The sequence below is a fragment of the Lissotriton vulgaris genome, chromosome 10 (genome assembly GCF_964263255.1).
Source record: "Lissotriton vulgaris chromosome 10, aLisVul1.2, whole genome shotgun sequence".
Taxonomy (NCBI): Eukaryota; Metazoa; Chordata; class Amphibia; order Caudata; family Salamandridae; genus Lissotriton; species Lissotriton vulgaris.
In genome coordinates this window covers 382,319,264-382,339,157 of record NC_141698.1, presented here as the reverse complement: position 1 = coordinate 382,339,157, position 19,894 = coordinate 382,319,264, and positions in this window count along the sequence as shown.

Genomic DNA, 19,894 nt, shown 5'->3' with positions numbered 1-19,894 from the left:
ACCGGCCAGCACCGGCGGCCACTGCGGGTGAAGAGCCATTGGGGAGCGAGGGAGAAGCAGCGCCGCTGGCAGGGAAATGGGAGTGGAGGTAAGTCACCAGAGGGCCCCAGATATCAACAAGTCTGGACCTGGCGAGTAATAAGTCCCAAAACTCCGATAACAGAGTCTGACACGATAGGCGTCCTCCAGCCAGCTGTCAACCTTAGGAGCAGGTCTGAGACCCCAGCACATGGCCACCTTACGCCTGGCCAAGACCAGCAGCATTGCTATCAGGCGTCGGGAAGCATCTGTACAGAATTTTACAAAACCAAGTAGGCACAGGGTAGGGTCAGGGTGAACTGTAGTACTAGGAATGTCTGAAACAGTAAAGCACACCGCCTGCCAGAATTCGGAGACCTTAGGGCACAACCACACCAGATGTTCGAAGTCTGCAGTGGGGGCAGCGCAACACATACAGGCGTCACTGGGAATGAGCCCAAGCTTGTGGAGCTGAGCAGGGGTGTGGTACAACCTGTGCAGGAACTTAAAATGTATCAGACGGAGCCAGTAATTAGGTGACAGCTTCTTTGTCTGGTTGCATCAGTAGAGCTAGTCAGACTGCGCAATGTCAATGCCAAGATCCGTGCCCCAAGCCTCCCGAGCATGGTCCGTGGAAATGGAGATGGACGTTAGAGTAAAAGCATATAATTTGGTGACTAATTTGTGTGGGGATGGGGATGTATACATGTAGTCGAGAGCCAAAATAGAGGGAGGGGTCTGAGGGAATGTAGAGTGTAGTTTCCCACAAATAGCGCTCAGCTGGTAGAATAAAAGCGTTTCCACCGGGCCCGAGGAGTCAGGAAGGGGGTAAAAAAGTGTTCCCTGGGTAAAGGTTCGCCACTGTCTGCAAAGCCAAACTCGTCGCATGCTTAGACATGCCAGAAGGCTGGAGCAGGGGAAAATCAAGGTGGTTCAGTATTGGCACAGCATTTGCAGAGAGTAAGGGGAGATTGGAGAGCCAGCAAAGGCCGGACCAGGCCTAGCGCAATGTCTCAGCTGTGTCCACCTCTGCCCGCGGGCGCACCGCCGGCGTGAACAGTGCCGTGGACAGAAGCCACGGGGTTGCGATATCCGTCTCAACAGCAACGTGAGGCTGATAAGGGGTAGGATGAATCCAGAAGTGCAGAAAGTTGGCCTGAGCACACATGGCATAGATCTTGAAATCAGGAGCACCCAAACCACTGACAGACATGGGGAGAGTTAGGTTGTCATATGCGACTCTTGGCTGTTTACCCGCCCAGACAAGCAAAATGATTAGGGATCGCAATCTGTAAAAAAAATGAGTAGTGAGAGGGATAGGAACATTCAAAAACAGGTAGAGAAACTTTGGCAGGACCACCATCTTAGTGAGTGTGGTCCGGCCCACCAGGGATATCGGAAGTCGGCTCCAAGTCAGAATCTTGGATTCCAACCAATCAACTGCACAACCGAAGTTAGATCTCCACCATTCGTCTAGGTCCCTACTTAGCCAGATGCCGAAGTAGCACGTGGGGCCAGAGGCTCACACAAACGGGAAGTCCGGTGTGAATGGCGCAGTGGCATCAGTCAAGGAAAACAACACCGACTTGCTCCAGTTTACTTGAATGCCGGAAAGTCTGCCAAAGCGTATGATTTCCCAGACCAGGGGGCTGAGGTTTTCCTGAGGGTGATGGACTTATAAAGTTACGTCGTCTGAGTACATGGAGACGAGAAGGGAGCGGGACGAAAAACCTATTCACCTGTGGGTGTGGTGCTGCCAGAGCCTAACAGCCAAGGGCTCCATTGCAATGGAAAAAAGCATGGGCGATAGTGGACAACCCTGCCAGGTGCCACGATCAATGCTGATGGGGTGGGAGGTCTGGCTGTTAATGCGGAGCTGTGCAGAGGGGTTGGTGTAAAGGAGCATAATCTTGTGTATAAATATTTAACTGAAGCCCATGCGTGGTAAGAGGTAGAATAAAAAGGGCCACTGAGGTGTATCAAACGCCTTAGTAGCGTCCAGCAGGTCAGCAACCTCAGGAAGATTGGGATTGATTTGGTGTAAAACTAAAAAAATTGTACAGAGGTTGTGTGAGGTAGCTCTGTCAGGAATGAAACCAGATTGGTCCAGGAGAGCAATGAGGGGCATGAGTAGCAGAAGATGGGAGGCGATCAGTTTGGTGAAGATTTTGTTGTCAATGTTTATTAAAGAAAGAGGGCAGTAGGAACCGCGACGGATCGCAGGCTTATCCAGTTTGAGAAGCAGAGTTATCATAGCCTCACGGAGAGACCGAGGGAAGAGGCCATTATCGAAAGATTCATTATACAAGTGTGGTTCTAGGAGATCGGCATACGTTTTGTAGAATGAGGCAGGTAGAAGATCCAGGCCCGGAGTCTTGTCGCCGGGTAGGCCGCTGATGGCTGCAAGTATTTCCTCCCTAGTGAATGGTTCATCTAAACATTTCTGGTGATAGTCTTCAAGCCAGACCAGCGAAACAGTCTCGAAGTACTGATCAAAGGCCTCCTGTGTCGCGGGGGTATTTGCAGAATATAGCTGTGAGTAAAAGTCTAGGAAGCGGGACTTGATCTCCTCCGGGGAGATAGTTCTAGACGAACCCTCGTCGCTTAGGGCCGTAATATAGGAAGCAGTCCGTGGTGGGCAGAGGAGATTGGCTAAAGTTAGTCCCTGGTGGTCGCCTTCTCCGAAGTGGAGAGCCAAGCCCTCCCTGCCCAAGAAGGAGAGCTTGCGGTCTGCTTCTTCAGAACAGTTTTTTGGCGTATTAGTGCCAACGTATCAGGACTGGGGTGCGCAACCTGGGCGGCATCCAGATCTTTTATATCCGTCTCAAGCTTAGCCAGAGTGGTGCGGATGGAGCAAAGACCACTAGCCTGTTTGGAAATGTATTCACCCCAAATGACGGCCTTGAAACCTTCCCAAAGTATGGAAGCCGAGCCCACAGATCCCGTGTTTAAGTTAAGTAATTAGTGATAGCCGTTTGAATGTCCGCACAAAATACAGTGTCCTGGAGGCATGTGGGGGGGAGACGCCAGGTAAAGGCAAGTTACAGGGAGTGGGGAAGACGGAGGCGAATCTGTACTGGTGCATGGTCAGAAAAGGTACGTGCCATGTTTGTTGCATCGATGACCAGATCAGGACATCGGGTGAGACCAGACAAAAATCCATGCGTGGCCAACAGCCCCTTGCACTTATGACACAGGTTCTCTCATGGGCATCAGGCCGAAAGTGGCGCCAAGCGTCGTAAAGAGAATTGTCAGTTAAAATGGATGTGAGGGCCGCGGTGGCGCGTGGGTGGGACGTATGGGAACCGGACCTATCAAGTGCCGCTGATAGGGTGATATTAAAATCCCCTCCACAGATGACAGCCGCAGGGCCACAAGCGGAGATGAGGTGCCATATTTGATTGAAGAAGTCTGGATCGTCTGAGTTGGGACCATAGACCGCGGTGATCGTCACAGGCTTGGCAATAGTGAGCCGTGGAGGATTACATGCCCTCAGGATCTACAAGTGCCAGAGCAGTGTGCCAGGGGATACCCCTGTGTATCAGAATAGAAACCCCCCTAGCATATGAAGAGTTGGTAGAAGAGTGTGACTCACCCCAATAGCGTGCCTGGATTCTAGAGAGGGAGCTGGATATCAGGTGCGTCTCCTGTAAGAGGCATATGTCCACCCGGTGTCGCTTTAAGTGTGAGTGAATCAGTCTGGCCTTACAGTGGTCATTCAGGCCACGGACATTCCAGGTCCAGAAGACGGTGTCAGTCATGAGGAGGTGGTCCTGAGGGTAACGTTACACAGCGCAGGTGGGGAGCGCCGCAGGCAGATGCCATCAGTGTATTAGGGACGTCAGCTGGCTTAACAGCGTGGGGGGAACACGCAGGCCTCAAACTGGCAGATATGGAGCAAAGATGCAGAGCGCACCGCAGAACAGGGGTAATGCCCTGTACACCCAGACCCAGAGGATGCAGCAAGCAAGTGGGTGGTGGGACCAGAGGAGCAGCGCGTTCATAAAATGTGGATAACGATTGACTTAAGGCAAGAAGAGGCAAGAAGCACAATGCAATGTCGCTACCCAGACATGTGAAAACAGTACATAACAAGCAAACAGTAGCAAAGTAAAGCCGCATCCCCAATAGAGGAGAAAGAGACCCCCCAAAAAAACCCCACCTCTACCCAACCCAACCACCCCAGCGAAGAAAAACCCACCAATCCCACACCCACTCAAAACTCCCAATTAGGTTGAGTAACCCACCCGCCCCACCCCAGGAACCCACTACTGGGAGAGGAGAGAACTGATGTAGAGTAGGGAACCATCCTGTGAGGGCATGACAGGGTTTGGAATACACCCCTGCATAGAAGCAGGGTGGCCAAACTTGGGTAGTGTTAGACATCATTCAGAACAAGAGTTAGAGAGAAAACAATGTCCGCACATTCAATCATTTTCAATAAGACGATCAGCGCCGTTGAGCTGAGATTTAGGAGGGGAGGAGCGGGCCTCTATTTTGAGTTTCTTGGCGAATGCCAGGGCCTCTCTTGGATCTGGAAAGAGAAGTGTTTCGGTGCCCTGATGGACCCTCAGCTTCGCCGGGTAGGCCAACGAGTACGAGACATCATGCTTCTGAAAAATGCGCTTGGCAGGAAGGAATTCTCGCCGAGCCGCTTGAACAATGAGGGTGTAGTCCGGGTAAAAGGAGAGTGAATTATCCTGGTGTTTAATGGTGCCCTTATTTCGTGCTGCCCGGAGAATGGCGTCCTAATCCCAGTAGTTCAAGATTTTAACAATGATGGGATGTGGAGGCAGCCCAGGACCAGGATGCGGACATGTGCATGCTCACAATGAACACCTGGGAGAGGACATCGCCAATAAGTTCCTTGATCAGCTGTTCCACAAAGGACATGTGCATGCTCACAATGAACACCTGGGAGAGGACATCGCCAATAAGTTCCTTGATCAGCTGTTCCACAAAGACCTCCATCCTTGAAATGTTGGTGGAGGTTGCTCCGGCGGGAGTGGGCCTTCAAATCCTCATTCTTCTCCTGGATGACCGTCAAGATTTTGTCAATCTGGAGTAATCTCTGGCAGTCTTGGATGGCAGCATCCTCTGCGTCCAACACCCTGGACTCGACATGGATTAAACGATTGTCGTTGGAGTCCACACGGGCCTTTACTGAGTCCAGACCGGCTGAGAGTTGGCCCAACTGAGTCGCAATTCCCGTCACGGTCGACTTTACATCTAGCATAATTGCCTTGAGGTCATCGTCCCGATTAGGGGGGCATCCATAGTGGCATCAGAGTTGGCACCCTCAGAGCCTGCACCGCCCTGTCAAGAGGATCTATGGAGCTCCAAAGCTATCTTGGGCTGAGTTGGGGCCGCTTTCCCTATGATGAGAGACCCAGCTGTCAGAAGTGAGGCTTACACGAGGCAAAAGACAGTCCTCCAATCAAAACCAATTCAAATAAGGTGCTGGACACTAAAGGAAAAAGTACTTTCCCCAGTCCAATCTAAACCAATTTGGGGACGACGTCGGACTCTAAAGGGGTGTTATTTACTACTACCACTTCAATATAAACCAATTTAGGAAAGGTTTTGGACACTAAAGGGATGGTATTTACTATTCACACTTCAATCTAAACCAATTTGGAGAAGGTGTTTGACACTAAAGGGGTGACATTTACTATTCTCACTGCATTCAAAACCAATTCAGGTAAGGTGCTGGACACTAAAGGGGTGAAAAATACTATTCCCAGTCCAATCTAAACCAATTTGGGGAAGGCGTTGAACACTAAAGGGGTGTTATTTACTACTACCACTTCAATATAAACCGATTTAGGGAAGGTTTTGGATACTAAAGGGGGTGACATTTACCATTACCACTCCAATATAAACCAATATGGGGAAAGTGAAGGAAACTGAAGGGGTACAATTTACTATTCATGCTTCAGTTAAAACCAATTTAGGAAAGGTGGTTGAGACCAAATGGGTGACAATTACTATTCTCACTCCAATCTATATAATTTTCGGGAAGGTGTTGGACACTGAAGGGATGACATTCAAATGTTATGCAAGGTGCTGGACAATATACCTTTTACATACATCATCAATACTTCATACTCATACATCATATTTGATCTATAAAAAAAAGGTATACTATTTAAACAAACAATAAGGCAAACTAAACACCTATGCATAACATACAAAATATTACGTTTATCACTAATAACTTTAATATATTTTTGTTTACATTTACTAAAATTCCTAAACTTTGAAACATAACATAAAGATTAAAACGAATTTTCACATTAAATAGTAAACATGATTTTACATTTTAATTAACAAATTTTACACTATATATTCCCAATAAAATAATGTATTCCAATAAGAAACATATTAAAATGTAATTAATACATGTTTGTTCAAAAAATGTTTAATAAATAAACCGAGCGATAACATAAATATGCAACAAAATAGTAATTTATACATCATATATAATACATACTTATTTTTTTCATAATTTAATTAAATAACATTTCAAATATGTTTTAAATAAATATAAATATAAGAAATAAAAGATTTCCAACAATATATTTACATTGACAATATAACTTTCAACATTCAAAAAATCCTTAAAAATAATTTTTTTCAATTCAATTGATATATTATTCAGTTCGGTTCAGTTAATAACTTTATTTCGGCCAGCTCGGGCCATAAAAGTACATCATTACAATCAAAAAAACAAAAAAAGAAAATTAAAAATTAGATAACAATAGAGAATACAATACAATCATATATCTACATTTGTTACAGTATACAAATATTAGCTAGCCATTATCCTAAAATCAGTTAAAAACAACTATAGAAATTCATTTAGGATTCTTTTTTTTTTTGTGAAAACCTTTATTGACATTTCAACCAAATACAAGTATGGGCCTACAACCCCTGGGGCTGGCCGCTAAGCAGTTAGATTAGCAGAGAGCAAATTTTAAATCACATGCAGCACCTCGGGGATCAGAATCACCACACTGGTCACTGAATAGCACAATTAGAAAAACAGGATATAAAAGGTTTTCATTTTATAGTATAGGATGGAAGGATCAGGTGCCGAACAATTTCCCAGCAGCGAAAAATGGCAGGCAGAATAGGAAACGTGTCAACAGTAACCAGTAATAGGTCAAATCAATGGCGCTGAAACAGGCGGTTCAGGATATGAAGGAATATTACGGTCAATTCGCGCCTGCTAGTCACCTGCCCTAAGACCCAGAGAACACCACGAAAATTGAGGCACAGATGAAAAAGCAGTGATTGATACCAAAGGAAACCCACTGCACTGACCCAGAAAAAGAAAAAGACAAAGAAAGATAAGAGAAGAGAACAAAGGCCATAGAAACAAAATAAAAACGAAAAATCACCTCCCCCAACCCCCCACCCTGTACCCCTGCAGATGACTACGGCCCCCCCCAATAGTGTGCCTGTCGCCCGAGAACCAAACCCGAAATATAGAAGAACAGAGAAAAAGGAAAAAGAAAGGAAACCCCACCCAACGGGGAAGTGGAGGAGGGCGATAGTCTCTGCGCTCCCGCTCTCTCCCCCCCTGCCCTAACAAAGGGGGCCCCCCTAAGTCAGCACAAATAAAGTTGTCCACCGTACAAAAATACCCCGGGGGAACCATAAACCCCCCACCCCGGAATCCGTCTGTTAATGAAGCAGTCCTGTTACCAATAGATCCATCGTAAACAATTCAACCCACAATCTCAGCCTTGGCCCCGTCTATCAAAGTTGCCGAGTCCCTCGGATAAGTAAATCCCCATCCCCGGAAAGTCAATAGTCACACAGTAGCAGCCGAAGCTTGGGCCAGCAAATGGGAGAGGAATAGCAGATCCCAACGCACACGGCTTGCACAAACGATGTCCCTCCCAGTCTCCGAAACCAAGCATCGTTACATCCGCCATGTTGGGAGACCGATTGGGGAGGGGGTGCGACTCATTCCGATCCAAATCATAGTGTGGGCCAACAGTGTCCAGGATGGGGGAAGCAGTGAAATGTTCTGATAACTGTAGGACCGATGTTTCCGAGAACGTAAGAGGGTCACCAATCTCAGCACACACGATGAGTTCCATTTCTTCAGGGGCAGGCACAGCTTCTAGCACCGGGTCTAAACGCGCCACTAGCGTGCCCAACAGGAGGCAAGTCGGCTGCCGGGTCTCAAAATTCAAGTCAGGGCTTGCTCCCGGTCCTATGATCCCATCTGCTGCCGACAGCAAACGATTGACCTGGGCTCTCATCGTCGCGCGAAGCGCCGCAAGTACCGCCATTACCATCCGCAAGGAAGGTCCACATTGAGTCCGTTCCGCCAAGTTCCATACGTCCGCAGACATAACAATCTCCACGGAGAGGCGCCCTCTCTGGGACAGGACACGCCGGAGCAGAATCAAGCTGTGAGGGACGGACCAGCAGCACGCAGCAACGCGCGGCGGGGCCCCCGCCCCGGGGCACCAGCGGTGCTAGTGCCGGGCCTCCGGGCCGGGGCCCCCCGCGACGCAGCACCGCACGCCACCCGTCACCTCACCTCAGGTACAGCACCAGGCAGCAGATGGTTGCAAAGTAGTCCAGAGAAATTTTCAAAAGTTCCAAGGACCGGACCCAACCACTCTCCTCAGTCCGTTGTTGTTCACTTTGGACCCGGGTAGACCAGCAATCGAGACCACGGCTTCCAGTCTGGGTTAGGCCTCAAGACATTTTCGATGTTACTTCACCCCAGAACATCAGAAAAATTCCGTGGTCACACTATCCGGGTGCCGACTAGTTCAACCACACGAATCCGGGGCAGGAGATCAGGATATTCGACAGGATAAGCGAGCATAGGACCGAGGTCAGCGGAGCCGGGAGACTATGCGGCCATCTTGGTTGGTGTCGAAGCTCCTCTCATTTAGGATTCTTAATTAAAAAAATAGAATTGATAAATGGTGCAAATGACCCCAATGTATAAGCCTCCATGGATTTGTTAGAAAGGGGAACACATAAGGCTCTCCACACAATCACTTCAGAAAGCCCCTGCGCTTATGCCATATACCTTTCAGGAAGCGCGAAACAGCAAAAACAATAGGGAGATGGGTGTCGTATTTTAATATCCTATAGGCCTGTAAACAGTGCCTAAACCCTAGTTTTCTGCATATTGGGGATAACCATCATTTGCTTGGTGCAAAGTATACAGGGCAGAGTAAAAGCTCGTGAATTTCAGACTCTACCTTATGTTTGCACGCCGGGCATTCTTCCTTCTTTTCTTTATCCCATTTGCTGGTGAATGTCATAAGGGGAAGAATCCCCACTCTAAACTGAATATAGAGTTTTCTAGCCAGAGGAGGATAGATCACATCCAGGTACTCTTCTTTTCTATATTCGGCCTTTACTTGTAGAAACTCTAGTGTCAGCCGACCACCGGTGGACCTTTCTTGGAGGATTGTCACATTATGGTGCTTATAGAGCCACACAAGATCCACCCTGGTTATTAGTGGGCACACTAATTTGGGTGTTTTCCAGAGGTCCTGCCTTCCTATCTTTGTGCTGAGAACCCTTATGTGGATAATCCACATGGTTTTCTTGTTAGTTAGGCCAAACAGGACCTCCCTGAGTTCCGCTCTGTAGCAGGACAGCTCTGGTGCCTACGCCAGAATGTAATAGGCCTTAAAGCGATATCTTCATTGATAGGTTGCAAGCCCAAATCCATACGGAGGGGGACTGAAGGGGTGCTACGAGGGAGACCCACTAAATAGCTCATGAAATTGTGTTCTATTTTTAGGAGGTTTGAGGGCCTACATTGTCCCCACAGTTCAGGCCCATATAGGGTGGCGCCCTGGCCAGTGCTTTATATATTTCATAACAGGGGCAGCTGGCTTGAACGTGACAGTTCTGTGCATTTTCATAATCCCCCCCACTGTTTGGGTTATCTTCAGGCTTGCCTTGGCTAGTTGGGTATCCCACTCAAGATGTTCTGTTAGTGTAATACCTAGGTACTCAAAAGTCCTCACTCTCTCCAGGGGTGTGCCGTCTAGGGATGGATTTGGCGGGTGGTCTTGGGTGGTCTTGGGTGGATTGAAGATCATAAATCTGGTCTTAGCTAGGTTGATCTCAAAGTCCCTCAAATTACAAAAATCAGCAAAACCGCCCAGAGTGCGTTGTATGACCATTGATGTTTTGGACAACAACAGAGTGACATCCACAAACATCAATGCAGGCACCCTCCCCGAGACTAGCCTTGGTGCATCGCTATCTTCGACACTGGTTAAATGCTCAATGAGCCCGTTGATGTAAAGGCAGAAGAGAGTAGGGGGAAGTACGCACCCCTGACGAACCGCCTTTTTAACTGGGAAGTGTGCAGAGAGTTCCCCATGTTTTCCACACCTTACTTGGGCATAGGTCCCCGTGTGTAGCCTCACTAGCACATCCAGAAGGTAAGGTGGGATCCCAAGGACACACAATACTTTCCATAATTTTTCCCTTGATTTATTATTAAGTAGTAACCATTTTCCAAAAATAGATTATAAAATATTTAACTTTATTAAATTTAATTTTGATATACTTTACATTTACCAAATGTATATAATATAAAGAATGATTTCAAAATTTAAACTATTTTTTTCATATAATATAATTTCTATATACATAAAAAATATGTATAAGCTATTATTTAGAAACATTATTATTTCAACAAAATAAATGTATACATTCACAATATTAATTTGCATACTATTAAACAAATTATCATTACATTTAGATTAGAATATTCACTTTTTAAAAATCGCCCTACCCTTGTCTCCTAAAGCCCCAATATCCTTCTACCAAAACAAAGTATGTATACATTATTTGTACACATTAATGCAACTTGAAATACAAATTTAAAAAATGTAATAATTAATAAATTATCTGAATAAACACACAAATACACAAATATGAAACTTTTTAAATCCAACACACAACAATAAAATACATGCAAAATAACACTTACACATGATATTATATACAACACTAGTTTCTAAACAGAAATGTTGTCAACAATATAAAAAACACTTAAAATAATGTTGTCATTCCATTATTCCTGACACAATATTTTTGTATCACAATATGTTTCATTCAATATTTTGTGCAAACACCAGTTATGGCCATTTTCTTAGTTTTTAGTGATTTAATGTAATCTTTTGTTTGATCAAGTGATCTTCTTAACAAAATAAGCAAACAAAAGCAAGAATAGAAATTAGAAAACCTTAAAAAGTAAGCAATAAAGAAATAGGAACCATTGATATCATTACAACAACAAAATATTGTGTATTGTGTCTTCAGAAAGGGGGGTAGAGGCATTTCATTGAAACTGGCAAAGTTCGACAGGTAATATTGCATGGTTGGTTCACACCTGCCTCTTTGACCATTGCACGCTCATTTCCTTGGACTAAAACGCATCAACCCACTCACCCCTATCAGTGGATGTTCCACAACGCTCTGTCCTAGTCTCTTTCTTTTTTGTCTCTTAATGCCTTTTACCATTGTGATTTTATCAACTCATACAGGTTCTTATATTACCATTATACTCATAGTAGCCAACGTTTCTTCTGCTTTTTGACTTCCTAACTTCCTCACAGCATTTAGACATTGGATGGTATTACAGTCACTCCTACTAAACTTGGCCAAAATGAAGGCCTTAGTCTTTCCCTTGTCAATATCACCTACATCTTTTTCTTTTTCCTGCTGACTCACTGACATTTGCATCCTCTGTCAAAAATCTAGGCTTTTTTCAGCCTGCCCATTAAAAGTGAGAAATATGTTATATCAGTATAGTCATAGCAGCATGTTTCCACCTCCTGAATATTTGTAAGACAAACACAAATATACCACTCAACACAGTCAAAAACAAATCATCAATTTGGTGTATAATAGAGTTGACTATTGTAACAGTCTGTAAGTTAAGTCTTTCCAACGAAAGCTAAGTAGATAATCTTTAATTTCCAAACTCTGTGCAGTTTACATAAGCACATTTCTGTTAGAAGTGTTAATGCTGCTAAATAAATTCATAAATAAAGTTACACACATAATAAAATAAAGGGTATACTGTAACATGTGAACAGGAATTAGTGAATCAAATATTTAGAAGCTCAATGAGGGAAAGACTGGAATAATTTCTAGTCATAAACACCACATTTTATCCACTCTAGGATTAAAAGGCCCTTGAAAGATATAAAATTAATGAACTGGTAAATAGTATGGGTTGTATGCCATTATATTGATAATAAACATATAGTGTGACATACATATTTGAGTCTAAATGTTTCCCCATTGGCTAAAGATTTCCTGTTATTAATTTCAATAGGAAGATATTCAGTAACAATATTTAGGACACAATAGGCCTCATTACGATGGTGGTCAGACCGACCGTCTAACCGCCGCGATCGTGATCTGATTCTGATCTCTAAAGTTCCACTGTTTTATTATGATGCAACTGCTGCAGTCTCATCTACAATGGTGCACATATCCCCAAATATGTCACTGCCAGTGCTTACAAACTCACAGGAAATATGTGAAATGTACACAAATGCATGACAAATGTGGGGATATGCATTGTGTTGCATGCACCTAAAAGCTGGAGTGTGGAAATCTTTGCACAGTCCAGTCAACGGGGATATATACCACCTATAGACTAACCTGCCCAAAAGGTTGTAGTCTTCAGGATTCAGCTGCTGTGTTGTAGAGGGGACGGGTTGGGTGAGTAGATACCCAATATCCTTTATTTCCGATGAGTTGAGGCAGCTGGTTGAGCCACCATGGTCGGCTTATCAGAAATGCACATTGTGCTCCAGATGGTGGTTGGAACTCTATGGCTGCTGCTCTTCCCTGTCCGCCATCTCAGCAGTTGGAGAAATGATGTCAGAGTTGGTGGTCTTCCAGCGGTCAGTCAGACTGCATTCAGCATGCATCGGAATTCGGCAGTCAATCTGACTGCTTCCGATGAGACCACATCTGTCCTATCGAATCCAGCGAGGCCGCAGATGTCAGTCCGACCAGCATCGTAATGAGGCCCAATATTTGTGTTTGATGATATTTAAGACTCAACATTCTAGTACCATATCAAATTCGGAGGACTACTCTCAAAAACATTACAATAATCTACAAAAACACAATCTACAAAAAATCCACCATAAAACATAAAACAGCCTACATTTAACTGAATCAGTTTGGGCCATTCTAAATATCCACCTAATCCTAACACAGGCTAATCCTAAAATTATAAACATTTAAAACTATTAAGACAGACTCTAAAATCTCTTACCTTTTCCTCAGTTGAGTATACTAAACAGTCACATATTAAACAAATGCAGGATATACTCTAGCCTTGTCCTTTTCTTTATACAAACACTACAAGTCAGTCATTTGTTAAAACATAGCCAATCATCATTTTAAATTTATGGAAGCCAACCTCACTGTAGGTCAAAGTGAGCATGTGAAGTCAGAAGTAAGTCAAGCATCAAAACAATAACTTTCAGTTAGTAATTATTCCAAGCACCATGTTGTGGTTGTCATTTCTCTGTCACTAAAGCTGGTCAGAGCTACAGTGTAAAGTACAGCTAGACAAAGTTCAAACAAATACATTATTTAAAATGTCCAAATAATGTCAGAATTTTGCTATGTAGCTGTGTTATGACTTCACTATTATCAGCATAAAAAAAATCCACCTTGGCCATACAGATAAATCATAGCATGGCTGAACCTAAGATATTAACTTAATTCATTTAATTTAGTTTTGAGTATATTAAAAATATGTTATCCTACTGGTAGGCAAAATATTTCTAAAGGCCACATACTAGTGATATGTATTCAGGAATAATTGGCCTTCATGAAGACAGCCAAAGTGTTTTGACTTCACTGGATTCTCTGTATTGAGCATAAAAAGTACTGCCTACCTCTCATGATTTTCTACTTAGGGGTGGGAGGAATTTGCATAGTCGCGCTTCGCAAAGATCTGCAAAATGGTAAAAAATCTCTGCGAGTACGCAAAAGTTCTGCAAATACGTGGAATTAATTGTTCCCCCAGTTCGCGATGCTTTTTTTCTGGTTCGCGAACGCTGTTTGTGTGCTTGGTGAGAAATATCTCACGAACACTCATTTTGATAGCGCGAACAAGCAAATAACTCTGTGAAGCCGCGGATTGTGGAATTCTTTGCAATTCCACGTTCTGCGCGGTATGCAAAATTACCCAAATTCCGCAAGTGGAATAGAATTTGCCGCCCAGGAAGTACATTAATCCCGAGGGTATCTAAGCGCCATGCCCAAAAACAGCTCATGAACACAGAAAACCGAAGAACTTATAATTAGAAAAGTAGGCATGGGCAGTAAATTCCGTTCCGCTCACGGAATTTTGGTAATTTTGCATTCCGCGGAGGAAGCGGAATTGCCAAGAATTCGGTGAATCTCGGCTTCGCTGAGGTTTTTGCTTGTTCGCGCTTTCAAAATGCCTCAGCAGGCCTCAGAGCAAAGGTAAAATAAACATTGAGGAGTCTAAAAAGTGAGCGGCGAAACCCTTTTCTTACAATATGCAGTTAGAATGCTGTGGTGCTATTAACTTGCGCACCAACCTATCTCTTTTACAGTTATGAAAATATTGCTGTATATTACCAAAACAAATCCATCATGACAAATGATTCTTCAGACAAAACCCATTAGACAAATCTAACTTGCCAAGCAATTGTCAACTCAGGGTCATCAAATCCATAGTGACAAAGCCCTCATTTAACAAAAAAACACTTTGATGTTGTTTACTTTTTCATTTTAAATGAGGCATCCCTCTGTGGCCTCTTTGCTCTTCAACCTACAGTGTTTCCTATTATTTCAACTAGGAATCACCAATCTCTCTTTTATGTTGTATTTTTCACACTTCCTGTAACCCTTTCTCTCCTTGTTTCTTTCTCTTTGATGTCCCCCTTCAGCCTTGGTGTACACTACTCTTAATGTATTAAATGTACTCCCTCCATACGGACTAGTTGTCCTCTATTTTCCTCTCCCACTACCTTTTCCCCTCTCTTCTATGCATGTTTTTGTTCTTTTTTCTCCATCCCTTTTCTCTTTATTTACTGGCTCTGATTCTGCCTTTGAATCTGTGTTGCCTTCCTGTCTGAGTCATGCTAGACATGGATGGGTAGACACACCTGTTTTTTATTTCATTACCCAAAACCCATTTTTGAATTTTTTGTCCACTGAGGTATTTATTCTCACAAAACGTAACATTTTAAGCAGTGTCTCACTATTTTTTTATTTCCCCCGTCCGGACTCAGTGCCAAGGTATTGTAATTGTACTTGCATTTATACCACTGACAAGGCGTCAAATCGCTTTTCGGTGAGTAGCATGGTACTCCGGAACCCAAAAGGATTAGTAGTGTATTAGATTAGGGAAATATGATTTAATGTGAGCGGTGGACGTGTCAGTCTGTTAGTTGGATTGAATAGGAAAATGAGGGGATTGAAGCCGTATGAGTCGAAAAAGTGTTATTTGGGAGATCATAGTAGTAAGATGAGGTTTGGGATGTGTAAAAATGAGAGATGGAGGAGGAAAAAGTCTCTAGAAAGAGATTATGGAGATCATAGTAGTAAGAGTTTTAAGATGAGTAAAGGGAGGGATACATGAGGTAAGAATTTAGAAAGGGTCGTTTGGGAGATCATAGTAGTAAAATGAGGTTTGGGGTGAGCTGTAGTTGGAAAGAGGAGGGAAGAGACTAGAAAGGGTTATTTTGGAGATAATAGTAGAGAAGTGAGATTTGGGATGGGTCAGAGTGGAAGAGTGGGCTTAGAGGATATATTGACAGAGGTATAGGGTGAGAAAGAGTAGTGTATTGGGGAGAGTGAAAGATTTTTTTCTTTCTTTGCATATGGGCACGGCTCATGTTTAACAAAGGGGTAGCAGGGCACAAGCCCGGTAGCACCAATATCAATTAGAGATGGGCCCAGATCAGACACACACACAACAACACCACAGGATTGCAACATGAAGAAAAATAAAAACAACTGCAGTACCAGAGCAACACACATCAATGAGCACAGACTGCAAGTTAGATGCTGCAGGCTGCAACAACTGCAGCACATACAATGACTGGCCAACATAACAACATTGAGTAAGAGACATCCAACAAAAATATACACGGGCAGATGCCATGTTGTGCCTCCTTTGACTAACACAAAATACTTTTTAACTGCAATGTTGCACTAAGTGGTATATTTTTAAGTACAGTAAATCTAGAACAGGTTGCAGGGGGTGTTGGCATGAGGGCCAGTGACCTGCAGCCTACCGATTTTTGGCTGCAGACAGTATTTTAAACACTGTACTATTCCGCCAGGGTTATAGCCTTTTTTGTTTTTTACATGCCATTGTATAACTGGTGTACTTAGCATATGGGGTGTGTGTGCGCTATGCTGTGAATCTCATGTTTCATCATGTACAACATTCACATGCCACGTGCCTATTCTGCGCTGTAAACTGCTTTTGGTTAAGCTCTGCACCCAAAATCTTTTGAGTCTGAAGAACGGTGTTGGGATGCAGGGCCTGTCTTACCTGGCACTAGGCTAAATGTATTAAACAAAACTATATCTAATAGTAAATTAAACTATCATCAACCTCCCCTGTTCTTCTATCACTCAATTCATTTATGAATTATATTTATCAATTATACGTATTCGCTCAACTCTATTTGATTTTTAAAAGATTCTGTAATGGCTGAGAGCTATTCCATTGGTGTTCAAAATTATTTTATGTTGACTTCTATTCCTTTGTTTCCTAGTATCAAAAGATCTCACTGACATCATCTTCAACTATAACTACCTACTGGCGGTCGCCAGTGGGTAGTTATAGTTAGGACCTAGTTACCATAGGAAAATCGCAATATTCTATTCCCAATAACTTTGGTGTCGATTGACAAATCTTCGCGAAATTTTAAAAACTTATGGACCGCTCCGGTCAGCTCTTATCTTGAAAGTTTTGGGTTGATTCAGCAAGCAGGGGCAGAGAAAAAAGAGGGGTCCCAAAACTTTTTTTCCCCATGCAATTTTCTATTGGAAACTTTAGACACGGCTACAGCCTGAACTGCTGAACGGAATTACACCAAATTTGGCAAAAAGGTAGCCCTTGGTTCAGAAAGAACCCTTTTTGTTAAATGGTGTAAATACGTTCAGTAGTTTTTTTATATATTAATAGAAAAATAAATATATATATCTGGGAGGAGCCTAACCACACATCTCATCGTGCGATGTGATTGGCTGTCAGCACTTCATCCAAGAAGTGTTGGCAGCCATCTTGGGATCAATATACATGATAGCACTGCATTAAAAAGCACTGCAGTTAATAGAAGGTTTTAAGACTTTAGTTACATTTTAAATCATTTGTTGATGGTACCATTCTCCCTTTAGGAATTGTGGTGTGTTCTAAAGTGATTTTACTATGTGAAAAAGCCTTCTGCTGGGATATCATGAATCATGTTTGAGAGAAAACTATTTTCTCATACTTTTCCCACAGAGTTTTGGAAGGCGATCTATAAGCTAAACTGAGAGCATAATTTCTGTAAATTCCCATTATCGTTCTCAGTCATGTGAGAATGAAGTCTGACATTCTTAGTAAAACATGTACACCCAACAAGGGATGAGACTGTCAGTTGATTCCTTTGTGTTCTACTGCAGCTTTCCAGAGTGTTCTAAAGAACAACTAGAGCGCTAATAGTCCTACTTATGACAAACTTATTGCAGACCTGAAGCCATCTTTATTGGAATAAAGTGGTAACTCTTAAAACATTTAATTTAAAAAGGAACAAAATGAGGTGGTTCATTTTTCCTTGGAAAATATGATTAGTGCTGGAGAAAGAAAAATTAATGAACATTTCAAGTTACTTCTCGAATCCTCTTCTATTTCATTAAATAATTCTGACATGCAGACTGAAACATGCACTTTGAATACCAGCAGCAGACTTCCCTGGTGAGCAGTAGCCTTACTATACTGATCAAATGAGAAACTAGAGTGCTTACATTCAGAATTTATGGCAAATATGTGACACATCTGAATGCCTTCTTGATGGAACCAAAGTAAAAAACTGAAAGAATTTCCTACTGAGTAGACTGCAGTAAATGAGGAAATTAGGAAACTTCATGACAAATAAATCTCCCAAGATGATTGCCAGAGACAAAAGAGCCCAAATGTAGCACAAATATCATCAAGATGTAGCCCACGTATAGCTCAATGACAGAATGTCCCAGAGTGTTCTTAAGTACAACTAAAGAGCTTACTGTCTTACTTATGACAAAAGTATGGCCTACATGAAGCCATCTTGTTTGGAATAAACCGGTAACACTTAAAACATTTAATTTAAAAAGGAACACAATGAAGGGGTTCATTTTGCTATAGCAATTATGATTAGTGCTGAAGAAAGAAAAATTAGGGCACATTTTTAGTGACTTCTCAAATACTTTTCTATTTCATTAAAAAATAAATTCTGACATGCAGAATTAATCATGCATGTATCCCAATGACAGAAGTGTGCAAAACACGTTTTATTTGTTGTGTTTTTGCAATTTCACATAGGGCAGACTTGTCAGGTATTGGAGTGCTTTACATGAGCATTGGTTACATCACACAAGAACAAATTCATTTTGGGTGTAGACATGGGAAGATTAAGTGATTTAATCAGAATCACAAAATGTAGAGCTGAAGTAGAAACTCCAACCCGGTTCCCCAGTCGCAAATTCTGCAGCTCTGGAAGTAACACCACATCCTCTCCCCTAAGTGCAACATTTAATCAAGTGGTCAACTGGATAAAAAAAATAAAGACAACAAATAATTTAAAAGTGCTTTGTCGCTATTTGAAAACTCGGAAAATATGTCCTCATTTTAGTTTTTTAGAGCACTAACCATAATTTTGATGCCAAAAAGATCCTCTCATATATGTAATTTCTAAAGGAAATGCTCTAGGTATTACAGTTTTGATTACATTAAGATTACGTCAGGCGGTCCACACTTTTGTAATACATATATAATGTTAGCAATCTAGTTGTTCATTAGGATACTGTTGAGAGGCAGAGGCAAGGGGCACGGACTCTGAAAATTAAAGGCAGGTAGGAGGGTGCAGAGGCAACAATTTACCATACTGGGCATGCAGGAAGGGGAGTGGCAGCACAACAGACTATGGAGGGCAGTGGAAAGGAGGGCAGGGGCAACAAACCATCAATACGGGACAGGCAAGAGAGGCTGTAGCAATATATTAGACCATTGTGGGCAGAAGGAAGAGGCAGATTCAGCCAGGAAACGTCCAATGTTTATAAGCGCAAATGGGCTTTATTTGATCTGTCTCCTTTCTACAATCTCCTCTTTTTCAATGTAAGTCAAAGGGGAAAATCACTACCCCAGCTTTTTTTCAAAATCTCCCTCTTACCAAGTTCAAAATGTTAGCAAGTATTGTACATTGGATCATGGAAGGCAGGAGGAATTGGGGTAGGAACATGGACTCGGATAACAGAAGACAGGAGGGACATGAATAGGTGCATGAAACTGACCCTACAGGGCAGGCATCAGGGTTTTCAGCAGCACAATACACCACACAGGGCATGCGGGACGGGAGTGGGGCAAAACAATCCATAGAAAGCAATAGGGAGGGCACAGGACCATGCACATGGACAACAGAGGGGAAAGAGGCAATGGAAGCTAGCTGACCATAATGGACAGACAGGAGAGAAAGCTGCAGCATAGCGGACCATAAAGGGCAGGCGGCAGGGGATTACAATGGAACAGACAAGCCAGGATGGAGGGAATAGGGGTCTGCACATAGAAACAGAGGGCTGGGGGCAAGGGGGTGGGGCAGGAGCAATGAGATGA